Source organism: Chiloscyllium punctatum, chromosome 14 (genome assembly GCF_047496795.1).
Source record: "Chiloscyllium punctatum isolate Juve2018m chromosome 14, sChiPun1.3, whole genome shotgun sequence".
Taxonomy (NCBI): domain Eukaryota; kingdom Metazoa; phylum Chordata; class Chondrichthyes; order Orectolobiformes; family Hemiscylliidae; genus Chiloscyllium; species Chiloscyllium punctatum.
In genome coordinates, this window is record NC_092752.1 from 13,813,417 (window position 1) to 13,825,292 (window position 11,876).

An 11,876-nucleotide genomic window follows, 5' to 3' on the forward strand; every position below is an offset into this window, starting at 1 on the left:
TGTCAATGGCTAGGCCAACATATATTACCCATCACTAATTGCCCTGGAGAAGGTGGTGAAGAGCTGCTTTCTTGAATTGCTGCAGCTTTTTTTGTGTAGATACAATCACATTGCCATTAAGAACAGAGTTCTGAAATTTTCAAATTCCCAAGGGTTGACATCTTCATAAAGTATGGCGCTCTGAATTGGCCACTTTATTGCAGCTGGGGTATAACCAGTTTATAAACGTTTAACATTAGCTTAATTGCTTTTGAACTCTGTGCTCTTATTGTAAACTGAAGAACTGTATCTGTCATTTTAACAATTTTTCAACTTATTGTGCATTAAAAGATTATGTATAAGAGATTCAGATTTAGAATATTACAGCGCAGTACAGGCCCTTTGGCCCTCGATGTTGCGCCGACGTGTGGAACCAATCTGAAGCCCACGTAATCTACACTAATCCATTCTCATCCATATGCCTATCCAATGACCATTTATATGTCCTTAAAGTTGATGAGTCTACTACGGTTGCAAGCAGCGCGTTCAACGCCCCTACTACTCTCTAAGTAAAGAAACTGAGGAAAAAGACTTATCTATGTCGCTCTGTAACCTACAATAACCATCTGAGGAAAAAGACAACATCCCAGGCAACATCCTAGCAAATCTGCTCTGAACCCTTTCCAAAGCTTCCACCTCCTTTCTATAATGTGGTGACCAGAACTGTACACAATACTCTTAAGTGTGGCCACACCAGAGTTTTGTACAGCTACAGCATGATCTCATGGTTCCAAAACTCAATCCCTCTACCAATAAAAGCTAACATAACATATGTCTTCTTAACAACTCTATCAACCTGGTGGCAACTATGTACCTGGACACCGAGAGCTCTGTGCTCAGCTACACTACCAAGAATCTTACCATTAGCCCAGTACTCTGCATTCTTGTTACTCCTTCCAAAGTGAATCACCTCACACTCTTCCACACTCTTCCACATTAAACTCCATTTGCCCCTCTCAGTCCAGGTCTGCAGCTTATCTATGTCGCTCTGTAACCTACAATAACCTTCGTCACTATCCACAACTCTACTGACCTTTGTGTCATCTGCAAATTTACTAAGCCTTCCTTCTATGCCCTCATCCAGGTCATTTATATAAATGACAAACAACAGTGGACCCAAAACAGATCCTTAGGGTATCCCACTAGTAACTGAACTCCAGAGTGAATATTTCCCATCAACTACCACCCTCTCTCTTCTTTTGCTTGCCAATTTCTGATCCAAACCACTAAATCACCCTCAATCCCATGCCTCCATATTTTGTGCATTAGCCTACCGTGGGGAACCTTATCAAACGCCTTACTGAAATCTATTTACACCACATCAATCACTTTACCCTCATTCACCTGTTTGGTCACCTTCTCAAAGAACTCAATAAGGTTTGACTATCCCTAATCAACTTATTCCTCTCTACATGATTACAAATGCTCTCTCTTATAGCCCTTCCCAACACTTTACCCACAACCGAAGTAAGGCTCACAAGTCTACAATTTCCAGGGTTGTCTCTATTCCTCTCCTTGAACAAGGAAACAACATTTGCTATCCTCCAGTCTTCTGGCACTATTCCTGTAGACAACGATGACATAAACATCAAAGCTAAAGGCTCAGCAATCTCCTCCCTGGCTTCCCAGAGAATCCTAGGATAAATCCCATCTGGCTCAGGGGACTTAGAAAAATAGATAACACCTCCTCGTTATGCACGTCAATCCTATCTAGTCTAGTAGCCTGTATCTCAATATTCTCCTCGACTACATTGTCTTTTTTTAGTATAACTACTGATGAAAAGTACTTATTTAGCCCTTCTCCTATGTCCTCTGACTCCAGGCACAACTTCCCACTACTATGTTTGTAACTATGAAATAAAAGTTAAAGTAGGAATAAGCCATTCAGCTCTTCCATTAAATAAGATCATTCCTGCAGCCCTATAACATTTCACCCTTTGCTTATCTCTGTTTATCTCAAATTCTGCTTGCATTGCCTTTTGAGGACTGGAGTTCCAAAGTCTCATGACCCACTAAGAGAAAAATAATTCACCTCTTGGCCAACCTATGATTTTTAAAGAAATTCCTAGTTCTAGATTGTCTCATAAGAGGAAACTTCTTCTTCATATCCCCATCTACCTTGTTCCTTTATCATTTTAAATACCTCAATTAATCTTCCCTCAACCCTCTACATGAATTACAGGCCAAGTTCATCCAATTTGTGGGACCTGGTACCTCTCTAGAAACTCTGCATTACATTACTGAAAGGCTAATATATCTATGAGCTGCTCAAAACTATCTGCAATATTCAACTGACATACCACTTCTTTATTAGAGAATACTGGATATCAGAAAATGAAGGGATTCTATATATGTAGATCGTTATAGTATTTGGAATATAGTCAATGCCCAAAACTTAAAATTACCACATTAGATTTTGCAAAGTGGTGGAAATTTCAATCCTGTATTATTCTTGTCTCATAGGAGATGGGTGGCACTGGTAAGTTGCCCATCCTTAATTGCCCGACATTTTCTGTAATGGTTTGGTCTAACTGAGTAGCATTACAGCCATTCCAGAAGGCTACTCATAATCAATCTGCTGAGAGCCTGGAGTCAAATGAAGACCAGACAAGGTAAGGATGACAAGTTTCCTTCCAGAAAAGAACACAAGTGAACCAGATGGCATTTTACAACAATCAATGATAGTTTCATGGATATTATTGCTGAGATTTGCTTTCTATTCCAGACTCATTCATTGAAATTATTAATTGATTGAATTTAAATTCCATGCTGGAATTTGAACCCATATTGACAGAGCGTTAACCTCGGTTACTAGTTCAGTGACATTACCTCTGTACTACCACCTTCTGTTTATATTTACTAGATTAATAAATTTGGAAATGCACCTGCTTGAATTAGAATACTACTGTTTTAGAGGACTGGGAAGCCACTGTACCTCAGGCAGTGCTACTTGTAAATCTAATCCGATGAATTTATATGCATCAAATATTTATCTAATTTTTCTGTGAAGAATGTGATGATTTCTACCTCAATCCTTCCCTGTGCAAAGAATTCAACTTGCTGTATAAACTAAGTTCTCTTAGTATTTCTACTCAAGATGTTAAGAGTTAATTAATTAATATCATTTTCTGCACAGCATTTCCTTTGCTTTGGGTATTTTAATGGAATTAAACCAAGCAGAGTCTTGCCAGCATTTACCAAACAACTATCAGCAGTTGGCTTGATGTTCCTGGGGCCAAGGACCAAAGTGAAACATGTAAGCTGTTGAATGTTGTAGTGAACTGGAAACAGATGGGCTGGCCATCACTCTTAGTTTTTCTTTGCTTTGCTTAGCAAGATGTAATTAATGGGCATGTATATGCATTGGCAATCCCCTGTGATTCTGTAACAAATATAACTCAGTAAACCAGGGCAACTGTGAATATCTACATATAAAAAGTTTAGTGTAGTGTGTCAGCAGTTTTAAACTGATGCTTCTGGCGAGCCTTCAATAAATGAACTAAATGATTGTGACTGTCGTGGAGAACAAAATGTCATATCACCATAGAAAATATTGAAAGCCTCCTGATCTTCTGGAGTTACTCCAAGATAGTGTACCTTGTGACTGGAAAAGTCCACTGAGTTTTGCTGATGCTGCTGTTGAGCTCACTGTCCCGGGTTGAGCTGCTCTTTCCCTTCCTGAGGGAACTTAATTAATTTGTTGACAAAGATATAAAGTTTGACCCAAAACATGTGCCAGATCTTAACTGGTAATGATAGATTGAAGAGAAGCTAAACATTTAGGGGTAAGCTTGATACATACAATACACAAGAGAGTAGGAAATAAAGGGAACAGGATGGCGACAGACTTGTGGGGAGTATAAACACTGATACAAAACAGCTGAGCCAAATGGACAATGTGTTGTAAATTTTATTTGAAGAATTAGACTTGGCGCTGCTACATGTTGATACCTTCAGGTTACTATCTTGCTTTATACTTTCATGTCAGGTTGAATAATGTCAGGTCAAATTGTATAACCCTCAAAAACAGACCAATGGCAAGTGGTTAGAAACAGAGAGATTCCTGGTCAACTATGTGATGGAAAGAAATTGTACGCATACCTATAAGCCATAACATGCATGTGACAGTGTGCACTTTGTGGCTGGCCTGTGTAGAATAAACTACTGCCAACAGGTGTATTTTAAGGCCCTGCTGGGGTAGATTCAGGACTTGCCTCCTTTCCCTATTCAGAGTGGACAACACAGTAATAGTACAGTAGTCAGAGAGGTAAAAACAATAACTGCAGATGCTGAAAACCAGATTCTGGATCAGTGGTGCTGGAAGAGCACAGCAGTTCAGGCAGCATCCAAGGAGCAGCGAAATCGACGTTTCGGGCAAAAGCCCTTCATCAGGAATAAAGGCAGTGAGCCTGAAGCGTGGAGAGATAAGCTAGAGGAGGGTAGGGGTGGGGAGAGAGTAGCATAGAGTACAATGGGTGAGTGGGGAGGAGATGAAGGTGATAGGTCAAGGAGGATAGGGTGGAGTGGATAGGTCGAAAAGGAGATAGGCAGGTCGGACAAGTCCGGACAAGTCAAGGAGACAGTGCTGAGCTGGAAGTTTGAAACTAGGATGAGGTGGGGGAAGGGGAAATGAGGAGGCTGTTGAAGTCCACATTGATGCCCTGGGGTTGAAGTGTTCCAAGGCGGAAGATGAGGCGTTCTTCCTCCAGGCGTCTGGTGGTGAGGGAGCGGCGGTGAGGGAGGCCCAGGACCTCCATGTCCTCGGCAGAGTGGGAGGGGGAGTTGAAATGTTGGGCCACGGGGCGGTTTGGTTGATTGATGCGGGTGTCTCGGAGATGTTCCCTAAAGCGCTCTGCTAGGAGGCGCCCAGTCTCCCCAATGTAGAGGAGACCACATCGGGAGCAACGGATACAATAAATGATATTAGTGGATGTGCAGGTAAAACTTTGATGGATGTGGAAGGCTCCTTTGGGGCCTTGGATAGAGGTGAGGGAGGAGGTGTGGGCACAGGTTTTACAATTCCTGCGGTGGCAAGGGAAAGTGCCAGGATGGGAGGGGGGTGTGGACCTGACCAGGTAGTCACGGAGGGAACGGTCTTTGCGGAAGGCGGAAAGGGGTGGGGAGGGAAATATATCCCTGGTGGTGGGGTCTTTTTGGACCTCTTCCTCCGCTACATTGATGACCGTATTGGCGCTACCTCGTGCTCCCGCGAGGAGGTTGAGCAATTCATCAACTTCACCAACACATTCCACCCTGACCTTAAATTTACCTGGACCATCTCTGACACCTCCCTCCCCTTCCTGGACCTCTCCATCTCCATTAATGACGACCGACTTGACACTGACATTTTTTACAAACCCACCGACTCCCACAGCTGCCTGGATTACACCTCTTCCCACCCTACCTCTTGCAAAAATGCCATCCCGTATTCCCAATTTCTCCACCTCTGCCGTATCTGCTCCCAGGAGGACCAGTTCCACCATAGAACACACCAGATGGCCTCCTTCTTTAGAGACCGCAATTTCCCTTCCCACGTGGTTAAAGATGCCCTCCAACGCATCTCGTCCACATCCCGCACCTCCGCCCTCAGACCCCACCCCTCCAACCGTAACAAGGACAGAATGCCCCTGGTGCTCACCTTCAACCCTACCAACCTTCGCATAAACCAAATCATCCGCCGACATTTCCGCCACCTCCAAAAAGACCCCACCACCAGGGATATATTTCCATCCCCACCCCTTTCCGCCTTCCGCAAAGACCGTTCCCTCCGTGACTACCTGGTCAAGTCCACACCCCCCCTACGACCCACCCTCCCATCCTGGCACTTTCCCCTGCCACCGCAGGAACTGTAAAACCTGTGCCCACACCTCCTCCCTCACCTCTATCCAAGGCCCTAAAGGAGCCTTCCACATCCATCAAAGTTTTACTTGCACATCCACTAATATTATTTATTGTATCCGTTGCTCCCGATGTGGTCTCCTCGACATTGGGGAGACTGGGCGCCTCCTAGCAGAGCGCTTTAGGGAACATCTCCGAGACACCCGCACCAATCAATCAAACCGCCCCGTGGCCCAACATTTCAACTCCCCCTCCCACTCTGCCGAGGACATGGAGGTCCTGGGCCTCCTTCACCGCCGCTCCCTCACCACCAGACGCCTGGAGGAAGAACGCCTCATCTTCCGCCTTGGAACACTTCAACCCCAGGGCATCAATGTGGACTTCAACAGCTTCCTCATTTCCCCTTCCCCCACCTCATCCTAGTTTCAAACTTCCAGCTCAGCACTGTCTCCTTGACTTGTCCAGACTTGTCCGACCTGCCTATCTTCTTTTCCACCTATCCACTCCACCCTCTCCTCCTTGACCTATCACCTTCATCCCCTCCCCCACTCACCCATTGTACTCTATGCTACTCTCTCTCCACCCCCACCCTCCTCTAGCTTATCTCTCCACGCTTCAGGCTCACTGCCTTTATTCCTTATGAAGGGCTTTTGCCCGAAACGTCGATTTCGCTGCTCCTTGGATGCTGCCTGAACTGCTGTGCTCTTCCAGCACCACTAATCCAGAGTACTGTAGTCAGAACCGTGTTCAGGTAGAACACTAGAGAAGAATATAACTTTTTCCTCAAGGGGCTGGAATCCAAAGATATGAACATTTTGGAAGAGCTGTATTATGTTCCAGGTAAACTGTATTGACAGGATTGTGTTCAAACCTAGGCACCACACCTCATGAAATATATATTGGCTCTGGCACAGAACAAAACCCAGCCTGAAATAATAAAGTTATAAGGCCCAGTTTCATGCTCTAGACTTGCATTTCTTTGAGTATAGAAGGGCAAAGGGTGATCTAACTGAGGTGTTTATCAATAAAATTATAACTAGGCCGTTCAGCGATGACGTTGGGAAGCTGCTCTTCACATAAAGGGAGATGGAAATTGGATGTGCTCCCTCTAAAATGCTGTTGAGACTGGAGGTCGATGGAAATTGTCAGAACTGAAATTGTTAGCATTCTGTTCATAAAGTATATTAGGGAATATGGAACCAAGACAGATGAACACAATTGAGACAAGCCTTATAGTAATAAACCTGAGGTGCTGACTGGTCTAATTCTGTTCCTGATCGGTGCTGGTTTTGAGCCTTCAGTCTCCATCACTGGGGCCATTGCTTTACAAATATCTGCCTTAGCTGTTTTCAACTTACCGGAATTCGCTTCCTTTACTGTCATTTTTCAAATTGACAACATAGCTTCTAATGTAAAATCCCTTTTAGAAACCTGAATTCATCTCTCTACTGGATAGTCAGAGGTTTAAACTATTGTTCCCTATTGGGTGAACAATCCAAGGAGCAGCTTGAGCATGACAAGGCACCAGCACATGAAACTGCACCTAATATGAAATCACCACCAAGCCACATAAAGAACTCACAGATGTTCTTTTATTCTGATTATTTTTCACAAAAAAAGGAGTCGATGTTAACAAATTCATTATAAGATCACTGGATTTCATGTGCTAAACAGGGAGACAAATTGAAGTCCAACTTCCAAAAAGGCATTGGCTAAACACAAATGAGGTTCAAACCTTTTGATTTGTATTACAATGACATGTAAACAGTCACAGTGTAGATGCAAGGTAATCAATGTGGACTTCAACAGCTTCCTCATTTCCCCTTCCCCCACCTCATCCTAGTTTCAAACTTCCAGCTCAGTAATTGTCTCCTTGACTTGTCCGGACTTGTCCGACCTGCCTATCTCCTTTTCGACCTATCCACTCCACCCTCTCCTCCTTGACCTATCACCTTCATCCCCTCCCCCACTCACCCATTGTACTCTATGCTACTTTCTCCCCACCCCCACCCTCCTCTAGCTTATCTCTCCACGCTTCAGGCTCACTGCCTTTATTCCTGATGAAGGGCTTTTGCCCGAAACGTCGATTTCGCTGCTCGTTGGATGCTGCCTGAACTGCTGTGCTCTTCCAGCACCACTAATCCAGTACAGTGTAGATGCAGTTGAACCACAGACTCAGAGCGTGCAAACTTGGCCTGAATTGGATATGGTAATCTGCCTGTTTAAGAGAAAGTCCGTTGAACCTTCAAGGGTGAATTGGCCAAGATCTTGATTTTGGCAGTCTGACTTTGTGATACAATGGGAGAAGGTGAGGACTGCAGATGCTGGAGATCAGAGCTGAGAAATGTGTTGCTGGAAAAGCGCAGCAGGTCAGGCAGCTTCCAAGGAGCAGGAGAATCGACGTTTCGGGCATAAGCCCTTCTTCAGGAATGAGTTTCCTGAAGAAGGGCTTATGCCCGAAACATCGATTCTCCTGCTCCTTGGAAGCTGCCTGACCTGCTGCGCTTTTCCAGCAACACATTTTTCAGCTCGTTTTGATACAATATGCTAGCATGCCAATGCCTTTCAGTTAAGACTGTGGTACTGTTTTCAAAATCTCCGACAAATCAGTAGCAGTATCAATCAACCAATACCAGATAATTAAATCACACTGACACTATAAAGGTCACATGGCAGAGGTCTTCTAGCACACTGGCTGCATCCCTACCTCTAAGCCATAAGGCCGCTGTTCAGGTGTCATCTGTTCCAGAAGTGTGCCATAACGTGGACAGCTTGATTCTAAATATCTATAACAAACACATGGGAGGGTTCTTGTGGGATGGTGGTTGTATCCCTGCCTCTAAGCCAGAAAGTCCAGGTTCAATCCCAGCTGCTCCAGAAATGTGTCATTACATATTTAAACAGGTTGATAAATGGTACCTGTTACAAAAATGTTATCGACGGAAATTCCAGAATTGAGTCTCATATGCAGCAGGGACAGTATTCCTACCCGGAGCCAGGAAACTTGGGTTCGAGGCTCACTTGCTCCAGAGATATGGAATGACATCTCTGAACTGGTTGATTAGAAAATATCAAATTTAGTTTGCTGACATTGTGCCACTTTTCAAAATATCATACAAGTCCTTCAGAAGATGTATAATTAGATTCAAAACAGCAACACTCAGTTGACTAGTTAGTTATATATCTTTTCTCGTAAGCAGATACTGTTTTTTGTTGCTTATTCAGCATCATAAAAACATCCAGAGAGAGAGAGAGCAGTTCTTAATTTCACATCTGTACATTATCCTTTCTTAACTTGACAATTGTTTTTGAACTGTGCCAAATCCTTCTATGTTTAATGTTGAATCTTCAATCTCCTTCTCCCATGTCTCTACATCTTGAGGGGAAGTGTGTGTGTGTGTATAAGGGGGGGGGGGGGTGTTGGTGGAATGGTCTGTGATGCTGCTGATTGCCAATTGACTCTGATTGTACCTCAAAGTGACACCAAACTCAAGAACATGCAAGTTATGCTTTTGTCCCACTAAATTGGAATTCTGGATCAACTATACAGTATACCACATGACCAATTTCCCTTAATGCTTACTGGGGTATTAAGTTAACTTACTGATGAACGCAGCTATTGTAAAGATTTTATTGGTAAAGATTTAATTTTAAACTAGGTGATAATTTGAAACATTAGTGTTGAACTATAGTTAGAAAACCACACCATACTTTTTAAATGAACCATGGAGCACTATGGAGATGCACTGAAGCTTAGAAAATTGGCAAGTTTATTAAATGAATATGTCTGAACATTAGAAGTAGGAGCAGGAATAGTCAATTCAGTCTCTCAAGCTTGTTCTGACATTCAATACGATCATGGCTAATCTCATCTCTGCCTCAACTCCCCATTATCCTTTAGCCCATTACTAATTCAAAATCTCTCTTCCTTAAAATTACTCAATGTCCCAATATCAATCGCACTCTGTGGCAGTGAATTCCATAGATTCACAATCCTTTGAGAGAAGTGACTTTTCATCTGTCTTAAAACTATGACAATAACACGGGCATATTTTTGGCTCTTAGGCATTTCTACAGGGAGACAACATTGAAGCTTTTCATCTTGCACTTATCAGGACTAGGACATAAGAAACAAGATTTAGAAAGAAAAATGGATTAATTCTTCCATTAACACACAGGCGAAAGAAGCAAGTTAAGCATTGCTCCTCTGAAATCTTGAACAGTAACTCCTAGATTTATGTATTGCATTCTCACATTTTGAAATGTTTGTTATAATTTATTTAATTGGAAAGTCAAAGAGTTTACTGTAAGTCAATAAAATATTGCTTGCAGGGGAGCACATAGCCTGTGGTGTGTTAAAGTGCACTAACTCATACAACATGAGTGGTTTGTTAAAATGTCATCACAACCTTCAGATGGCTCGATGCCTTGTAACACAGGCATAGAAACTCGAGTGAGCATTTCCCATGTTTACTTTGTTGGTGGTTTATGAGATGCTAGAAAACAAGGCATCAGAACCAAATAATCCAAAAATTGACTTGCATCTTTAAGGCAGGAAAATGCTTGGTAGTGCTTCATGGAAGGTACAGTCAAAATAAAATGGATGTTGAACCAAAACTGATAACGTTCGGAATGGTGACCAAAGAAGGTGTGCCTTAAAAGATGAACTGTGACTAGGCATGATGACAGATTCTGTTTTATTCATTGATGCAAAGTGTGTGCCATTGCCTGGGCCAATTGTTGTGGTCCATTCTTAATTGGTTTATGAACTAATGAATTACTAGGATCAATTTGGAAGGCAGCTAAGAGTCAATCACATTGATATAGGTCTGGAGTGACATGGAGTTCAGACCTGGCAGGGACAAGAGATTTCCTTCTCCACAGGGCATAAGAGAAGCAGATGAGTTTTCACAACAACCAATAACAATTATGATTATGTCAATGATTAATGGTTGCCATTAGACAGACTTCAATTCCACACTTTCATTGATTCAATTTTTACCATCTGCCATGGTAAGACTTAAACCCTTGTCCCCAGAGTATTAGCTAAGTTCTCTGGCTTACTTGTCCACCAACAATACCACTACACCACTGCCTCCCTAACCCTCAATTTGTGAAGGCAGCTAATGACAACAGGCAACCAGTAACGTACGATATTTGATACCAATTGATCATTTCAAACACTGCTCATTTATTTTGCTAGTTCATTGTAGGAGAATGAGAAATACTTTAAACACAAGCTTTGTATGACCAACTGTTAATTCACATAATCTCCTAGTACATTTAACAGCTATTAAAGAGCACTGAATACAGAAACATCTCTTTCTTAAATGCCAAGGTGGGACAACTTAGGTGCTCATTGCTCCACAAGTGGTGGTGTGGCCCATAAATACAGCACTTCCTCAGTACCGCCCTGGAGTTTCAGCCTGTACACAAATTCCTGGAGCAGTGACTGAACCTACAATTTTATGATTCTTACAAGTGAATCATGGCTGACATAATGAAAAGCAAATGTGCCTCTTGTCTTGTCTGTTAATCTCTCCTGACTTCCCTCCCTCAAGACCTCCCTTTTTTCAAATTTCCTCCTTCACCTCTATTTGCTTAAAAACTGTCAAATTATTGACTTACTGGTTTATATGAAAAATGAATTAGCTAAAATATCAACTTTGTTTCTCTCAATACAGATGGCTGATATTGACTATTTTCAGCAACTTCTGTCAGCTGTGGCTCAGTTGATTGCACTTGCCTTGGAGTGAGAAGGTTCTTGGTTCACATCCCACTTCAGAACTTCACCATAAAGATCACGGTCGACACTCTTCTGTAGCACTGGGCAAGTGCTGCACTGTCAGAGATGTCATGTTTTGAATGAGTTGTTAAACTGAGTTAAAAATGACACACCACCAGGTTATAGTCCAACAGGTTTAATTGGAAGCACACTAGCTTCCAAAAGCTAGAATGCTTCCAATTAAACCTGTTGGACTATAACCTAGTGTTGTGTG